We start from the raw sequence: 19640 nt of genomic DNA on the forward strand, positions 1-19640 counted from the left end.
GAGGTACTCCATCCAATCCATGACCTACAGAAGATGCAAGAGTTGAAACCTGCAGGGTGAGCAGGGCTGGTCGGTCACGCAGAGCCTGGCCCAGGCTAGAAGAACACGCAGTGCCCTGCTTAATGTCTGGCTGTTGAGTGCATTGAGGTGTGACCACCTCGGCTGAGACCTTGACCTTTGCTCTTTCTGCCTTTGCATCTATTTTGTCAGCTCAGGGCTCACACTGGTACTTGTCAACCCAGCCATGGGCAAACCTGGCATGTGGATGGCCTTGGACAAACTGGAAATTCAAGTTCTAGAACAGTTGAAGCAACAGTGGAGAGGCCATTCGCCATGTCGTTGTTTTTTTCTTCCTTCTTCTCAGTTTACACCTTTGAAACAGGACTTGCTGGTAAAGCTGCTTGAGCTGTCAGTCCACCTACACCTCTACAACCTTAAACACGTAAAATCCCGTGACGAAACCTGCCTTGCCTTTATGTGCGTGTACCTCTCTCTACTCAGCCAAGTTGCCTCCCTGCATCTCACAGGGCTCAGGCAGGACAATTCCAGGAAGGTTTACTGAAGGATTTCCTACAAAGGCCCGGGGCAGGCTGTAGTGGAACACGAGGAGCGGTAGAGCATTGCAGGGCTGGCAAGCAGGGCTGCTGCCACTGACAGTGCTTGGCTGCCCAAGGGCAGGGGCACAGAGGTGCAACCACGACCTGAGTAAATGCAGCTATGGGAAGAGGCGGGAGATACACATCCCCACCCCGCCTTCCTTCCCTGCAGTCTCCTCTCTGGGCTCTGTTGGCCAAGCTCAATGGCCACACGCACTTGTTGATATGGCCGGTGTACCCAGGACAGAGGGCGCAGTGTCACTCTGCAGGAGCAAAGAGGAGACACTGAGCAAATTCTTTCCCTCCTTGCCTTCACTCTGTGCGAAAACTTCTTCCCCACCCGACTGAAAGTGTTCATGCCACAGTCACCTTGGATTTCATCATCACCACATCCATGGAATGACTCTGACACCCATTGATGGTTTTCGTTGTGGCTGACCACTCGTTCTTCCTTCCAGAAACTCTTATCTCTTATCTCCCGTGTCCCCACCTGCTGTCCCCTAAGTGCCGCATGCCCAGAATTCCCAGCTGGCTCCGATTTCCTCCTCTTTTGGGATTGAGGTCCCTCAGTGTTCCAGCCTTGGCTTTCCTTCTCCATGGATGCACTTTATTACCAAGTGCATCCTGATAATTCTTAAAAGACAAAACAAAGAAGCTTCATTTTCATTGGAAAGGCAGATTAGCAAAGAGAAGCAGAGACTGAGAGAAAGATCTTCCATCTGCTGGTTCACTCCCCAAGTAGCCACAATGGCCAGAGCGGAAATGATCTGAAGCCAGGAGCCAGGAGTTTCTTCCAGGTCTCCCACATGGATGCAGGGGCCCAAGCACTTGGGCAATCCTCTGCTTGCTTTTCCAGGCACGTTAGCAGGGAGCTGGATCAGAAGTGGAGCAGCTGGAACACAGGTGCTTCGGGTAGAGGATTAGCCTCTTGAACCACAATGCCTCCCCTCCTCCGTGGTTTTTATTATCAAATACGTGTGGATGGTTCTTATACCCATTTTCCCAGTCTTGATCTCTTCCTAGCTCCAAATCCAACACAATTTTCATGTCAGTTGAGTGACTCTACTTGAATATCTCACAGGCATTTAAACTCAACAAGTCCCAAAAGAAGTTCATTATTTATATTGCCACCCAGAACTATCCCGTCTCCTGGGTCTCCTGTATCATTTAGTTTAGCTGTCATTAACGTCATCACCCTGGCTAGACATTAAGCAGTCATTCTGGATGCATATCCAACCCAACAGCAAACTGATGGCTATGGATTCTGTCTGCTTTGCAAGCTTTAGACTCTGCCCTGATGCTGCCTTTGTTTGCGTATGTATCATGCTTGCCTGAACTGTTGGAATATTACCTCCACCAGGACTCCAGGTTGGGTTTCTTCCTCTCAAATTCATCATTCTCACCACTGCCGAACTTAACCTTATGACTCCTCCACTTAAAGCCCTTCAATGCTGGGCCTGGTGCAGTGGCCTAGCAGCTAAAGTCCTCGCCTTGCACATGCCAGGATCCCATATGGGCACCGATTCTAATACCGGCAGCTCCACTTCCCATTCAGCTCCCTGCTTGTGGCCTGGGAAAGCAGTGAAGGATGGCCCAAAGTCTTGGGACCCTGCACCCGCATGGGAGACCTGGAAAGAAGTTCCTGGCTCCTGGTTTCGGATCAGCACAGCACCAGCTGTTGCACTCACTTGGGGAGTGACTTTTTGGACGGAAGATCTTCCTCTCTGTATATCTGACTTTGTAATAAAAATAAATGAATCTTGGGCACGGCATGATGGTGCAGTGGTTAAGGTCCTCACCTTGCACGCCCCGGGATCCCATATGGGTGCCGGTTCTTATCCCAGCGGCCCCGCTTCCCATCCAGCTCCCTGCCTGTGGCCCGGGAAAGCAGTCGAGGATGGCCCAAGGCTTTGGGACCCTGCACCCGCGTGGGAAACCCAGAAGAGGCTCCTGGCTTCAGATCGGCATAGCATCGGCCATTGTGCTCACTTGGGGAGTGAATCATCAGACGGAAGATCTTCCTCTCTGTCTCTCCTCTCTGTATATCCGCCTTTCCAATAAAAATAAAATAAATCTTTAAAAAAATAATAAAAATAAATGAATTTTTTAAAAAAAAGAAAAAACCTTTTCAATGCCAAGCTAAAATGCTTAAAGGACACAGTCCTATTTCCTTAATATGCTATAACTGAAGTTAAAACTCTGCGTGTGTTGCCTTTTTTGATGCTGTGGGAAGTGGTACCTCTTTTTCACCCCGCAAGTGTAAGTGAGCTTCTTGGTGTAGACAGTCACCGCTCCTGTGTCCTCCAGGTAAAGTAATCGGATCTCTTCTGCGGGGAGGATACGCGATCCCCCGCAGCACAGGGAGGGTGGTACGGGAGGGAGAACTCTGAGTGTTCACTTAAAGGGGAATCAGAGCTGGCTTCTAAGGCTGAGCCAGAACACGTACCTGGGAACGTGGAGTCTTGAAGTGCAAATGGAAAAACGAGCACCAAATGCCCACCCCCAGGAAACACACACAAAGGGGCCTACCGGGTTCTTCCCTAGCTTGGGAGACCTGGCGGTGGGAGTCGCATCTGATCTTTACATGTGGGACATTGTCCAAGGAATGCCGTAACCAAGGGGACGTAAGACAACAGAAATCGCCTCCTGTTCTGGAGGCCCCACGCCAGAATGCAGTTGTGGGCAGAACCCCTGGGGGTTCTGGGAGGGAGGCCCTGGCTTTTGCAGCTTGGGGGGGGAGTTTCCACGGATCTCGTCATTCCTTGTTTTCCAGCTCACGTTCTGATTTCCTCCTCTGTCTTCTACCTGATGGTTTTCCTCAGTGCCCCATATTGTCTCCCAAAAGAACACCACGCCGCGGATTTAGGGCCTAACTTAATACAGTGTGACCTCACTTGAACACTAAGACCCTATTTCTGGGCCTGGTGCAATAGCGTAGTGGTTAAAGTCCTCATCTTGCACGTATCGGGATCCCATATGGGTGTCGGTTCTAATCCCAGCAGCCCTGCTTCCCATCTAGCTCCCTGCTTGTGGCCTGGGAAAGCAGTCAAGGACAGCCCAAAGTCTTGGGACCCTGCACCGGTGTGGGAGACCCGGAAGAGCTCCTCACTCCTGGCTTCGAATTGGTTCCGTTCCAGCCATTGTGGTCACTTGGGGTGTGAACCATCGGACGGAAGATCTTCCTCTCTGTCTCTCCTCCTCTCTGCATATCCGCCTTTCTAATAAAAATAAATAAATCTTGTTTTAAAAGACCCTATTTCTAAATAAGACAACCTTTACAAGTATTCGCAATGGGGCTTGAACTTAGAGTTTCGGGGCGAGGGGAACACAATTCAATTTGATACAGCGGCATAACGGGGCAGCGAGTTAAAGTTTAGGTGAGCTACAAGGCTTGTTGTGTTACTGCCTCTTTAACTGTCAGCTTGATATGCCCACCTTCCCAGGGGCACTTTCGGTTTCCAGGACCAGCGCGCATGCGGAGACCACCCCTTCCTTATAAAAGGAGCAGAAAGGCGACGGACTCTTTTTCTACCATGGACCGCTTTCCGACGGCTGGTTCCCCTGTGGAAGAGCTTTCTGTTTATTTTCCCTCTGTTCCACTCACGGTGAGTGTTTCTGTGTGGGGAGGCGCCTACACTCGCTTGTGAATGTGTGTTTATTCCATCAGTGTTAAATTCTTTATTGTTGCACGTGGTACTGGTCTCTGTTTAGTTTTTCTACCTCTGTGGCAGCTAAGAAACTGGACTCGGAAGCGATATACGGATGGCCCGCGTCAAATTAGTACAGGCTGGTGGTTGATACTTGCTGTGTTTTGAATTTCAGTCATAGAATTTTCATATCAAAAAGGTCATGGGATTTTGAACAAGCAATTTCGTTTTAGTGATCTAAATGGAAGTATAAGAACAACCCGTACATTGATTTATAATCCATAATTCGTAGGATCAGGGTTACAAAGTCCTAACAATAAAATAATAGGCAGGAATGGGGCTGGAGATAGTGAAAGATACGATAGAAGACTTTTGGGTCTTTGTTTTTTAGGTCACAGAAACCCACCAAATGTGAGGGTTTTGTTTTGTTTTGTTTTGTTTTTTGCAGTTTTACCTCAGTTGCATTTAAAAATAAGTGATTTATCACATGTTGAAGTATAAGGATTAAGTTTAAGAAATTCTTTTTAAATGTTTATTTACTTGGAAGGCAGGGTGGGGAGTTGACTGAGATCCCGTCTGTTCACCCCCCCAGCCAGGGAAAGGCCAGGCTGAGGTCAGTAGCTGGAAACTCAGTCTAGGTCTCCCAGGAGAGTGGCAGCCTCTTCAGTCCTGGGGCCACCAGTGCCACCTTCCGCATAGCACACCGGCAGGAAGTTGGCAGCTAAAGCAGAGCTCGGGCTCAGACTCGGAGTTCAGGTGTCCCAGGTGAGGCTTCGCAGCTGTGTCAGGTGCTGGCCCAACGGATTAAGATTAGGATTAGGCACTAGAACACACATTCTTAAATCAGGGAAGAGGGCTCTGGCAGAATAGAGCGGTGTCATTAGTTCAACACCAGAACATTCTATGTTGCTACTGTCTTTGTTAACCAAGTTACTGGAAATGAAGCCGACTGAATCTTAGCTTGGAGGAATCCACAGAATTCAGTGTGAGGAAACTCTGAAGGAGGCCTGGGTTTAAATAAAATCAGTTGAGAGACACTAGGCAAGAAGAGACAATGGGATGATTCAAAATCAGCAACAGTAAAATAATTCCACGTTTTCTTTTATTTATGTATTTTTACAATTTGATATTTTCAAGGAGGCAAAGTCTGATTCTTCTTTGTGTTTTGGGGAAAATAGGGTTTTGATGAATTTTGGCGAGGTGGTCCCCTTTTGGCTGTGAATCAGAGAAGGGTTTTCTTCACCTGTGGTCTGGAGCAATTAGAGTTTTCTGGGCTCCATCATTCGCAGAATGGTAACTTCATCTGTATGTCCCAAGGTTTGAAAGCTGATCCGTGAATCCCCAGCACGTGAGCTGCCTCATTCTAAGATCTTGGAGATTGGAAGCAGGGCTCTAACCCTCCCACGCTCGAGAATCTTGGGTCAGGTTGAAATGAATTCCAGGTCAAAGTTGATGCTATCATCCTTGTTTCCTTAATTCAGTTAAGAAGTAGTGCACAGTTGTGGTGGTAATAGAAGAACAGCAAGGGCTCAGCCAAAGTTCACAGGTGTCCCTTGTAATCCAGAAAACCTCCTGCAGAAAAGGATTTGTTGTGTGCCAGCTATTTGAGTTCTTAATGGCTGGTTTTATGGGAAGTAATTTAAGCTGTGAACCCCTTTCTGCCTCTATAGGTAATCTAGCTGTACAACATACAGCAATTGAGATTCTCAGATCAGCTAACTGGGCCAAGGTCCAGGGGCCAGCTCCTTGGCAGAGATAGCCAGCATGCCGGTGTTTTTGGTCCCCAACATTAAATTCTGTGTGCTCCTGCCCTGTGTTGGGCAACTGTAATGGGGGCAAAGCTGTATGCTTCCATGCGTTCTGTCTATTCATGGAGACCAGCTGTAATGCTTAGTGCAATGTGTCTGACATTAGGAAGTAACTGATACCATTCTGAGAAGTGTTCTAGAAGTGGTGCAAGAGCCATAAAGAAGGATTTGCAATGAGAAAGAATTCAGGAGTGGAGGAACTTTTCCCTACTTTCGTCAGCACCATCTTTCCCAGGTCCTCCAACAGTGTTTCTTCTACAGCTTATTAGCTAGTTTGGGCTCAGGTGCACTCCTGTACCAGTTGCTGACAAAGGTGTTGACCCCGACTCACTTTAGGGCAATCAAGTTTATTTCCTGGGGCTGGGAAAGGGCTGCTCTTTACCTTGCTCATTGCTACTGTTGCAATACCTGAGCAGCAACACAGCTCTGTAGGCAGACAGCAGTGTGGAGCATAGCAACCTGGCAACAAGTAACAAAACGGTGCCAGTGGATTAAGGCCTAGGCCACTCGCTTGGTGCTTCCTAACGTGGCAGGTGTAAAACGTGTCTCCTTGCCAAGGCAGATTATTGAGTTTGAACAGGGAGCAAAAACTTCTCTAGATCCCATGTCTCAGATCAGTCAAGCAGCAGTCACATAAGGTCAGCTCTCGGGGCAAGCTTTTACAAGTCGGAAACTCAGATCCATTACTGATTTTCTCAGAATGTGCCTTGGCTGACAAATTTCAAAAGGGCATAGATGGGAGAAAAGGCCTTTAGAAATTAAGGAAATATTAGGCCAACATGAATATCAGAACAAAGCAAACTGGGAAAAATGTTGAATAAGACTTTGAATCTCGATCTATTGAGTCATTCCTGAGTGGCTGAGAATGATCAAATGCACTACAGATATGAATGATGAGAATTATTATGAGATGAAAGACACTGCTTCAGAGGTGGAAATGTCACAGGCACCATTTAGTGCCGCAGATGAATTCTGCTCGAGCATAAAGCCTTGTGTGTGTGTGTGGTATGTGTAATTGCCAAAAGAAAAACCATTTCTCCTCCTCCGCTAAGCACTTCCTGAGTATTGCTATGAAAGGGCACCCAGTTACTGGACTTCCCAGAGCACCCAGTTCAGTTCTGTTGAGTCAGTGCAGTGGGTGCCAAGACACAGGGTCTTTCACATTCAGAGTGACTGCTGGTGAGGACCACCGGCTGAGCCTGTGAACTGGGGCAGGTCGTTTGGCTGCAAAACCTCTCACACTGTGCGCTTGGTATCTGCTTCAGGCCTGGCTTGAACCACCTGGTAGCTTGCTAGGAGCAGTGGTTTTCCGTGTGAGCTCCCTGCGTCAGCAGCTTCATACTTGGGACCCTGTAACACACATTCTGGGGTCCCATCAGAAGCTGTGTCGGGGTCTCTAGGCTATACTTAGTCATTGGGTTTGGTCAGACCCTTCTGGGATTCTGATGTGGCCTCAGGTTCAAGGACCACTGTTGGAGACCAGGGGCAGGATGTTTCTCCATCTTGGTAGAAACCAGCTTCCTGTTCACTCTGTGACCTTGAACAAGTTGCTCGGCTGCCTGTGCCTCAGTGCCCTCACCTGCCCTGGGAGGCTGGCAGCTCGGTCCACGCCACAGGGCTGAGAGCATGCCTTGGAGCACTTTAGCCTGGGCCTGCAGTGAGTACTGAATAGATGACAGCTGGTAGAATTAATTATTAACAGCAGCACTATTGTTCTTGTTCTGCTATGAACCATTCCAGGGCAAGGGCTAGTGGAGTGAAGGGACAGACATTCTGTGGTTCTGTTTTGGCATTCCCTAAACCTTCCTGTTCTGCACCACCTGTTCCCTCCCACCCAGACTAGTTTGAAGGAACTTGGGAATGGTTGGGACAGACAAAAAACAAGTCCTTGCCAGGAAATCACTGTCTTGGCATATTGAGACGGTTCAAGGAGCTGCTTCCAGCATGTTGCAGCTGCCTGTTGCTGTACCTCGTGGGGTTTAAGTCAAGGTGAACTGCTTCTTCAGAGTTCAGCCTTATTTTTTGAATGCTATTTTTTAAAAAGTGATTTAAAAAGATCAATGCTGTATTCTTCCACTTATATGGGGCATCCGGAAGAGTTGATTTCATCAAGGCAGAGCTGAATGGTTGTTGCAAGGGGCTGGAGAGAAGGAAAAAGCTGTAGATAGTGCTGACTGGGAACAGTGCTGGAGCTTGGAAAGATGAGGTGCTGTGGCAACGCTGGTGATGTACCATTACAGATACCTTAATGCTCTTCAACCACACCTTTATCAATTGGTAACTTTACCCTCTACTTCATCACAGCGAAAATAGGGATGATAGAAAACACACGAACTAGAGGGTTATGCAAAAGAGATTATTTTTTTAATGTGAATCTGGTATGCAGGTGTATTCCATTCCTCGGCCTGGTTGGTAGTTCTGTGGGTATAGATTTCATAATGTTTTCTTAAGCTGGTCATCTGTGTGATTGGATGTGTCTGGTGTATGTCACGAGATAAAGTTAGAACAGTGTGTGGGAATGAGAAGCAATCTATCATCAGCATTCACGCTGCTAATAGTCACTCTCTACTCTGGGGGGTCATTTCCTTCTGCAGGTACCCACACATTGGTTACTCGCTCACTCAGCCAGCCACATGGACAGAGCACTGTCTCAGGGATGTGTTGGGGACCTGTGGCCGAGTCAGATTGCCCCACAGTTCAGCAGCTTACACCAGTGATCATTTAGCATCTGACAGTGTCTGTGGGAGTCGGAGCACGGCGGTCTCTGATGTAAGGTCTCCCTTGTGGTTGGGGTCACCATGGGCCACGGTCTCCTCAGAGACACAGTTCAAATGAGAGGTACTCCCAACTCTGTGCCCCCTGGCTGGCATCTAAGGGCTGCACATCCTCACTAGAAGTCGACTGGAGGCCTCCTTCCTTGTCCTTGCCTTGCAGACCTCAGAGCTGTTCCCAGCCCAGCAGTCAGAGGGAGGCTGTCAGCTGAAGATGCTAAACAATCTCCTCACCCCCAGTCATTAGGTCCAACTCTGCAGCCCCCATACCTCAGTACTTGGAGATGGGGCCTTTGAAGAGGTGACAAAGGTTCCATGAGGCCATTATTATTATAGTGGGGTCCTAATCCACTAGGACTTGTGTCCTTATGAAAAGAGGGAGACACACCACGGAATCATGTGCACATGCAGACCCAACAGAAAGTACTTACAGTGACCTCCAGGGCCCGGTGCCATCCAGCCCCAGCTCTGCTTCTCCAGCCTTAGCTGCTGCAGCTTTCACCTTGCTTTACTCTTTTCTGGCCACTCAGCCTCCCTGCTTGGCCTTGAACTCTGTAGTCATGTTTATGCCTCAGGGCTTTTGTATTTATTTTCTGGCATCTCTGCTGAGCAGACACCTGCGTGGCTCACCCCTTCACCTCTTGTCACCACTCAGACACCTCTGGCCGCTCCGTCTGAAAGGACACTGCCCTCTCCTCTCCCAGTGCTCTGTGGTTTCACCGGCCTTGTGCTTTCCAGCACTTAGCACGCATCTGACCAACTGCATGTCCTCCTCTGCTTTCTGTTCCCTACGCTGAAAGAACTTGCCAAGAGGATGGGGCTTGTGTTGCTGCCTCACCGCTGAAGCTCTGGGCTCTGGGTTGTGCTTTGCACAGAGGGCATGCTCTGTGAACTTATTTAAATGTCTTAAATTGTCAAAGTGTTCTTCCCAAAGTTCTTTGGGTTATTTCTGTGTGCTCCTCTGTGTTTCGTTTGTACTCTTTTGACCAGTTTTAAACATTAGTGCCCAAAGATGGTGCTTTGCAGCTGACCTCTCATTGTGATTGGTTAGAATTTGTGTTCATGCCTGTTCCAATTGGTCAGGTTTTTCTTTTCTTTTTTTTTTTTAATGTGAATGGATTATTTTCTTCACCTTTTTACCAGAAGCCATAAAGCCATTTAGGGCTGGGTGGAGGAAGGGAAGCTACCAGTCTGGTGGCTGAGACAAGAGAATGGATGGGAGGCAGCTTGGAAAATAGGACACAGCTCATCAGTACGTTGATGCCAAAACAGACACACAACCCAAGGCCGGTCCAATGGGCCTGGTCACTAGATTACACTTGAAGACAAGCATAAATCCCATTGAATGTTTATCAGCTCATGAGGGCAGAATCCACTGGTGAGTGTTACGATCCACACTCTCCAGACCCACCCTACCAGGAGAACAGCTTGCTCTCACCTGCCTCCCATACATCCATCCTCCCATACCTGGAAAACCAACCAGAAGATGTAAGGGCACCATCTTTGGAGTCAAACAGACCTTTATCAAGTTGGGTGACATAAGTCAAACCATTCTGTCAACCTCTTTTCTCTGTGAAACGGGTATAACAGCGTCCACTCCCATGGAGCAGCTGTGAGGGGTAAAGGGAGTGGCACCGTCCAGTTGCTGAGTGCAGTCCAGTAATTCCACGCCCCCTCCCCTCAGGTTGGTGTCACTGCAGGAAGTCATTACCCTCAGCACCTTGGTCTCTGAAGACTCAGATTCTTAGCTCTACACACACACACACACACTCACACACACACACACACACACACCCCTACAGTCACAGAACAGAAATGTTACGCAGGGATCCTTGCACCTTTTCCTCCTAAACTCCAGATGCCAGAGGAAGAGAGAACAATCCTGCAAATCAGGAATGGGTGAGGCTGGGTCAAAGTGCTGTGAGGAAGCTGGTGAAGCAAGAGGTTCCTAAGGAGAGAACCCAGGGAAATGAGAAAAAAAAAAAAAAAAAGAGGAGAAGGCAGTTTAATTTGGCTTTGGAGAAAAGGGAGAGAAGAGGGAAGGACTTTCAGGCAAGGGTTTGATTGTCCACATATCTGATGGTTATAAAACATGTGGCAAGTGGTGAGAAGCACATCTGAAATGTTCTTGTTTGCTGGTTCATTCCCCAGATGCCCACAGCAGCCCTGGCTGCTGAAGCTGGGAGCCCGGAAGTCAACCTGAGTCTCCCACATGGGTGGGAGAGAGCCAAGAGCCTGAGAGATTTCGTGTTGCCTCCCAGGGTACGCATTGGCAGGAAGCTGGAATCCGGAGTGGAGCAGGGGTTTAAACCCAGGCACTGATAAGGATGTGTGCATTCCAAGCAGTGTTCTCACCACCGTGCCACATCCCTACTCTAAGAATGTTTTTAAGAGGGCGTCTCCAAATTTATTTTTTCACTGCCACTGTGGAAAGTTTAATGTGGTCAAAGGGTCAAGCCAGTGAATTTCATCTTGTTATAGCATCTTTCACTGGCAAGATTTTGAAGTGACTCTGGGCTGCATTGGTGAGGAAGCCAGGCTAGGTGAGGTGAGGTGAGGCCAGCAGGGCGATGTACATGCATGCTCTGGAGGGAGGAGTGCAAGTGCAGCCTTCTGGGAAAGTTAGCTTGGCGAAGTGTCTCGGAATTCTTACCAGTGATCACTCACCTGGGTGCAAACTCTGGACCAATGTGTCAAGAAAATGCTAATAAAAATTTTTTTTGGCCAGTAAAAGGCTTGCTTATGAGAAACAAAAAGCATATGCAAAGATTGGAAGGAAACTCAAAGATTTGAGCAGTTGTTTATATCTGAATAGTGGGATTATGAAAAATTGTTATCTTAGTTTCCAAGATTTCCCTAGATTTCTTACAAGAAAAATGCATTTTGAAACAAGTGGCTTTTTTGAGCAGTGAAGTACTCTCATATTCTAATGTTGGATGTGGATTATTCCTTAGTCCAAACTCGTGGACTGCACACCACTAACATGCAAGCTAATATGAACTGTGAGCACTGGATGTGTCAGTGTAGGCTCTGCTGTTGGGATTCTTGGGCTGCTCTGGTGGGGGAATGGTGATTGTGGGGTGGCTGTGTCTGAGTGAGGGCAGGGAATATATGGAAATATTTCTGCATATCCCTCTCTGTTTTGCTGGAACCTGAATGTACTCTCAAGAAAGTCTTTTTTTTTTTAAAGTTTACTGAAAAGTCAGATATACAGAGAGGAGGAGAGAGAGGAAGATCTTCCATCCAAGGATTCACTCCCCAAGTGACCGCAATGGCTGCAGCTGTACTGATCCGGAGCCAGGGGGAAGTGGGGCTGCCAGGATTAGAACCAGCACCCATGTGAAATCTCAGCACGTTCAAGGTGAGGACTTTAGCTGCTAGGCCACCACACCAGGCCCGAAGAAAATCTTTTTCATGGGAGACCTGGAAGAGGCTCCTGGCTTCAGATCAGTGCAGCTCCAGCTGTTCTTGCCACTTGGGGAGTGAATCAGCAAATTGAAGATCTTCCTTTCCATCTCTCCTCTTCTATATATCTGACTTTCCAGTAAAAACTAAATAAACAAATCTTTTAAAAAATTAATATTTCTTTTTCCCTTTTCTCCTCTGCTTTTCTTTTTGCAAACCAAGGAATAGCCTAGTTAATATGGTAGTAGCCGGCCCAGCATGGCCTCTTGCTGCACCCTGTCGTTGCTGGTGCTCTTCCTGTTGCTGTGGGTTTTGGGGTGGCTTGTAGCATCAGTGGGCTTTGCAGTGTATGCCTTCGGTGGCCCTCAACCTGCCAGCACCCTGCCACATTTCTGGTGCTGCCACCTTCTGGTCAAGTCCACACTTGCCAGGCACCTCACCGACAGGGACACTTAAGGTGCTGTGTAGCCTGTGGTGCTTGGAGGTAGTCCTGTTTCACAGACATTGGCATAGGCCTGGGAGAAGTGAAAGAGGGATAAGTGACATTATTTTCCTACCCGATAATATTCTTTTTCTGAGCAAATTACAAGTCATATCTAGTGCCCTGAATGAGTGTTAGCTTGCCTGGTGATAGCTCATCATAAGTCAAGATGATCACATATTCACAGCAAAAGTCCATTCATTCGCTCATTCATTCATTCCTTTCCAGCCTCCCTTCTGCGTTAGGGATAATTTTAGGACCTGAGAATATCCCTATGAACAAGTCAGGACAGACCTGTTGTGATGGGGTCCATGGCTCAGTAAAGGATGCAGTGAAAAGCAGAGCAGGGCGAGAGAGAAGGGTGGTGTGAAGAGAGTGTGTGCTCCCTTGGGGAAGGCCTCTCGTGCGAACACTGGGTCACATGGCTGTCTCCAAGAAAAGTGTGCTAGGTGGGAGGATCAGCAAACCTGAAGACCCTGAGGCTGACTCTGCTGAGTGTGGGTAAGGCAGAGAGAGGATGCTGGTGGGGCTGCTGGGACTGTACAGCCCTGCAGGCCTTTAAGAGAATGCCTACTTGTATTGGAAAGGGAAGTCATCAGAGGGTTTTGAGCAGAAGGGTGACATGTGATGTGCAGTGTTTCCCAAACTTTGACACAATGGATCTACTGAACTTTAGAAGTCATTATTACTGGGCCTGGCAGTGTGGCCTAGTGGCTAGGTTCCTCACCTTGAATGCACTGGGATCCCATATGGTCGCCGGTTCTAATCCTGACAGCTCCACTTCCTCTCTCTCTCTCTCTCCTCCTCTCTGTATATCTGACTTTGTAATAAAAATAAAATAATTTTTTTTTTAAAAAAAGAAGTCATGATGCCCACAGCACACCCCTCAGAGACTCTGAATTAATTGGTGTATCCGGGCACCAACATTTTGCAACTTGATTTTAATGTGAAACCAAAGTTAAGAACTGCTGATTGAAGAGCTTATACTGGCAGCTGTGAGAGCAAAGGTGGCTGCAGGGAAACACTTAGGAAAACTTTGCAGTGTCCCAGCAGAGAAAGAAAGGTGGCGTGGATCTCAGTGACAGCGATTAGGTTGCTAACAGTTGAATTAGGGACATGATTGAAGACAGAGCCCTGACCAAGGGCCATTGCCGCCACCAGGGCTGGGTGGCTCCTGCCTGGTGAACATTGTCGCTGCCTCCTATTTGAATCTCCACCAATTACAGAAGTTATAAAGGTAATTTAGACCTTTGTCCTAGTCTGGTTTTGTTCCTGTAACAGAATGCCTAGGGCTGAGTCATTCTCAATGAGCAGAGATTCAGTTTTCACAGTTTTGAATGCTGAGAAGTCTGAGAGCAAGGTGCAGGAAATGGTGAGGAACTTCTTGGTTCCTCAGCAGGAAAGAGCAGGTCAGTTGCAGGGGGCTGCACTCACTCTTGTGATGCACCCGTTCTCATGTCAACCTCCACAGTGATGAGAATCCATTCACGGGGGCCAGAGCCTCATGACCTCATCACCTCTGATTAGGCCCCACCTCCCCAAACTGTGGTATCGAGGATTAAGTTTCTAACATGTGAGCTTTGAAGGACACAGTCAAACCACAGCAGTTTCCCTATTTACTTTGTGCTGTTTCTTAACTGGAGAAACTGGGTGGGGAAGAGGAAAGGTATTCATTGGAAAAAGAAACCTGCTGAGACCCATCATGAGTGTGTGTGTGTGTGTGTGTGTTTCTCTGACATTGCACCGTGAGGGCAGTTGCTACATTTGTAGTGGATCCTCCTTCACCAGGAAGGAGATGGAACAGAAGAGCTAACAAGGACTGATGATCATGAAATACCTTGGACTCGGCTAAATGGGAAGGAGAAAGGCTGGAGTGGACTGAGAGTTCTAGGGCTGGCTGATGGGTTTTAAGTTCTAGGGCTGATGGGTTGTCAAGAAGTGGTCAGAACACCAGTCTGTTTCTATTGGCCAATTAACCCCAACAAAGCCGTTGAAGGGAAGAGTTGTAGGGCTCAATGTAAAGAGGTAGGGAGAGCTGGAAAGATGAAAGTGGGTGATAGTTGAGACGTTTAAAACGAAGATTGAAAATATGCTGTTAGTGCTCTCTGGGTTGCAACTCCCACTGGTGAGCATGAGAACCAGGGCTCGGGGCAGGCCTGGCTAGACAGGCAGTGGCGTCCACTGGCATGAGTGTGAGCTCGATAGTGAGGTCAGTTGAGTTGAGCTGGGCTCCAACACCTGTTGATGTGTATGAGAGCTGAATGGGATGTGCGACAGACAGGAACAGTCTGCTGCACATGCTAGCAAGGCCAGGAGCCAGGGCTTGGGGCAGGTCTAGTGGGGATTATTGAGGTTGCTCTGACTAGGCTGCCATTCCCGCTGGTGTACATGAGGGCCAAGTGTGAGGTGGGCAGAGCTGGGCTGGGCTGCAGCATCCATTGATTTACGTAAGAGACAAGGCTGGAATCAAAACTAATCCAACAACTACAACCACAGCTGTCTGTGCAGGCTGATGTGTGTGATAGACTGAGTTGGACACCCACACAAGAGTCCCACACAAGAATCAGGTCTGGGATCACTTCGGATGAGGTTTCTTTGGGGCTCCTCCAGCTGAACAGCTGGACACAGAACTCCAGCCGTGGGGAGAGTCTCGGGATATGTGGTCTGACTGTGGAGTGCATGTGTCAGAACTGGATCTCCTCAGTGGCTTCGATGCAGTGGTGACAGTATGCCCAAATGCACATGGAGGTTATGGCAGCCCATTGGGGCCTGCAGAGGACGTCTGGTTTCATAGCAGAGATACGAGGACAGAACAAATTGCATAGCTAGCCCAGCCAAGCATTGGCAGCAAATATCTGAGTGAACAGAGACTCTAAGGAGTCCTATGTCAGCCAACAGACCTTGGAAGGATTTCCTCATCCTTGGATCAGCAAGATTGACTGCATTTCAGAACTATCAAAACCATTTAAGCAGAACTATGCTCCACATTGGGAAGCTTGGGATGTCATCAGGTGGCTATTCCCCATTCCCAGGTACTGATGCTGGAAATGGCTTCTCCGCTTCTCATTGCCCTTCCACCAGATATGGAAGGAAAAAAAAATTGGAAATAATGGTCTGTTCACTTTCCGCTAATCCTTGACCCTTCCCACTTTAATCATTAGGCTACATGGCCATGCATCCTTCTCAACTACGTAAATGTCTTTAAAAAAAAGTGTTGTTAGTAATGACAGGGTCCAAGTTATGAACATGGCAGTGACTGAGAAAGGTAAGAGGACAAATGCATAAAAGCAGATGATTCAAGAGTGAAAAATGTAAAGAATGCTGAACTTAAGTTTGGTTGAGTCCTGGTTAAGTCGCTCATTAGCCATAGAGTCTAAATAAAGCTGCCCTGCCATTCTGAGCTTCAATTTTTACAAATGTGAAGGCATCAGTAAGTGGGGATAAGACCTTAAATGCCGTATGTGAACGTTTTTCATAGCCCCAATATGTGCTTGTTCTGGCCCTGGATTATAAGCACTGGCAAGGGCTGCACAGTACCCTTTCCATGATGCGCGACCCAAAGTGAGAGCCAGTAGAACTCCAATCTGCAGTCTCTGGGATGTTGACCAAGACGAGGGGCTACCAAAGGCAGACGACAAAGCAGCCAAAGGGCTGGCTCTGCCCCGTCCTGTTGCCAGTCTTTCTGGCTCTTTTTCTCTGAGTACATCCAAAAGCACAGTGTTTGATGACATTATTCCCTCCTGCAGATGTCAGGAGTGGCTTTGATGCCAGGGAGGAAGAAGGCGGTGAAGAAATTCAATCTTCCCGTGAAAGAGTGAGAACCAGAGTTCCATTGTGTTGGAAGCTGCTTTGTTCAGTTTTAAAGAAACTTGATTTGCCCTTAATAGAACCATTGGGAAATGGGGCAAAGGGGCGTGGCGTGGGGACGATACAAACATGGAAGATGAAAGTGGTTTCACCGGAATACATTGCTGGGAAAGGACAGTGAGCACACCTGGGTAGGAAGTCCAGATGGCAGTGCATTATACAATCTATTTTAATAATTGCAAACATCATGCTTGCTTCCTAGTCTTTATTTTTTAAAGATCTATTTTCATTGGAAACGCAGATCTACATAGAAAAGGAGAGACAGAGGATAAGATCTTCCATCTGCTGGTTTACTCCCATAGTGGCTGCAATGACCAGAAATGATCCAAAGCCAGGAGCTCCCTCCAGGTCTCCCACGCAGGTGCAGAGTCCCAACGCTTTGATCCATCCTCCACTGCCCTCCCAGGCCACCAGCAGGAGCTGGATGGGAAGTGGAGCAGCCAGCACATGAACCAGTGCCCTCATTGGAACCTGCAACTTGCAAGGCAAGGACTTTAGCCACTAGGGTACTGCGCCAGGCCCTTTCTAGTTGTTATTTGACTTATCTCTGGCTCTAATAATTCTGTCCTCACTTGGCTCCTCCATAGACTCCATCTTCTGTCTAGTCACTGATTTCTCCGAGAGTTGCAGTTCTACCTGCTCGCATGTTTCCCCAGCTGCTTGCCTGGACAGATGTCTAGGGCCTTCTTCAGTTGTCAGGTGCACGATTTAGATTTAGGGTCAGAAGATGGAGCAAGCATGTGAGATGCAGCTCGGGATGCCCTCTTCCTACATGCGGTTTGAGTCCTAGCACCACTTCTGACTCAAACTTCCTGCTAACACAGCTAGTAAGGCAGAGGAGGATGGCCCAAGGGATTGGTTCCTGGTCACTCATGTGGGCAACCAAGATGCAGTTCCAGGCGCCTGGCTTCAGCCTGCCTATTGCAGGCATTAGTACAATGAGTCAACAGACAGAAGAGCTCTCTGTCTGCCTCTATCTCCCTTTGCCTTTCAAATAAGTAAAGACCTAATTTCGGTTTTTTAATTCTTTTTTTAATGATTTATTAGATTTACAGAAAGAAGGAGAGGTAGAAGGATCTTCCACCCACTGGCTTACTCCCCAAGTAGTCAAAATGGGTAGAGCTGAGCTGATCTGGAGCCAGGAACTTCTTCCAGGTCTCACCTTTACCAGGCCACACGCAGGGAGATGGATGGGAAATAGGCCAGCTGAGACATGAACCAGCACCTGTATGGGATTCTGGCACATACAAGACGAGGAGTTAGCCACTAGGCTACTGCGCCATGCACAAACAAATAATTTTTAAAAGAATGAATTTGGAGCTGATCAGGTGTGAAATACACAAAGCAACAACTTACAGAATGACAGGAATTTAAATATCCCATCTAAGAAACAGGTAGATTAAATAAGCTTTGATCAGGCTTCCCTAAGCTCAAATTCCTTTTCCATAACTTACTAAGCTGTGTAAACTCATTAACTCACTAAGCTCAGCATTCTAACGTGAATAACAAGACTGAGACCATCCACCTAAGACTGCTGCATGCTTCAAATGAGTAGAGTACTGGCAGGTAAAGCTGCCACCTGTGACTCTGCCATTCCATATTGGTGCTGCTTTGTGTCCTGGCTGCTCTGCTTCTGATCCAACCCCCAGTTAAACTCCTGGGAAAGCAGCAGAAGATCCAGTGCTTGAGCCCCCGCCTTCTGTGTTGGAGTTCTTGGTTTCTGGGTTTGGCGTGGCCCCACTTGGGCCATTGTAGTCATGTAGTTATCTGGGATGTGAACCAGAAGATAGAATCTCTATTTGTCTCCCTTTCTCTCTGTATCTTAACTTTCAAATCAATGAAAAAAAAAAAATTCATGTATTTAAGTTATCCAATGCCATGTCTGGCCCACAGTTGGGAATTTTTATTCAATAAAACTTACCTTTCAGACACCTTCCCACCTCACCCCAGTCACCAGCTATTTGCCTACTGAGTCTGTTTGATCTTGAGTGCAGATATAGCCTGTGTCACCACTGTCCCATCACTGAGACTCCAGGGAAATAACAAAGCTGGGACAAAGAAGTGCAGCATCTTTATACAACTCAGGGGTGACACCAAAAGGACCAGTAAAGCTATCTTCTTTATACAACTCAGGGGTGGCGCTCAAATGACCCAGCAAGGCTGGCTGTGTCACTTGCCGCCACATCCTGCGCCGGTTGTCAGTTTGTTGTCTTGGAGCTCCCAGTCTACTCTACACAACTTGGTGTAAGCATTAATCTTTGTTGGCTACAGCTCCATCAGTACAATTCATGGGACTGTTGGAAATATAAGATACCACCTGCTGGACCACTTAACCCCTTCCCTGTGATGGCTGAACATCTGGCTAATTAATAGTAGCCATGGCCAGGACTGTCTCAGCTCAGCAGACATGAACCACTGCTCTGTGGACGTGTGGATGTGGTAAGCATCCTAAGCTCTATAACTTTCCTCTTTGTGAATTGCTGAGATTCTTAAGGAAAGGTTTCTTAAAAGAATATGAATGTGAGCTTGACTTTGGGGGTAATTGGGGTTGAGTTCTTACTCTGTTTAGGGGTAGGATGAAGGCACAGTAAGATTTCCCCAGGCAGAAAGGTGGGAGGAGCTGTAGGGAGGAAATGGTAATACGCTGAGTCCCTAGGGCTGGTTGGGAGGAAGGTGAGGGGGCCCCAGGGCTGGCCCCAAGAAACCAGAGCCCAGCAGGAGATGGAGGGTACTTTTTCAAATCTGCCTTCTTCCTCTTTTCTTACTTGCAATGAAAAACAAGGGGAGAGTGTGACTCGGTCACTTTCCCAGCAGCAAAGCTTCCAATCCTAGGCTTGTCTTCCTTATTCCATTCAGGAAACAGTCCCTGGACGCCCTGTCATCTGTCAAAGCTTCATTGTTTATGGAACTGAGGAAGTCCTTGGTTTAGGTTGTATAATCCAGGCCAAGACCTTTATCATCCAATGCCTCTTTTTAAAAGGAACCAAAGCACCACCTGTTCCTCGTGACATTTGCAAAGCCCAATTACATCCAACCACATTCCAGCTTTCTGTTGCTGGGCTGCC

This window comes from Ochotona curzoniae, unplaced genomic scaffold, assembly GCF_017591425.1.
Source record: "Ochotona curzoniae isolate NIBS_2020 unplaced genomic scaffold, NIBS_Ocur_1.0 scaffold_4505, whole genome shotgun sequence".
NCBI classification, from domain to species: Eukaryota; Metazoa; Chordata; class Mammalia; order Lagomorpha; family Ochotonidae; genus Ochotona; species Ochotona curzoniae.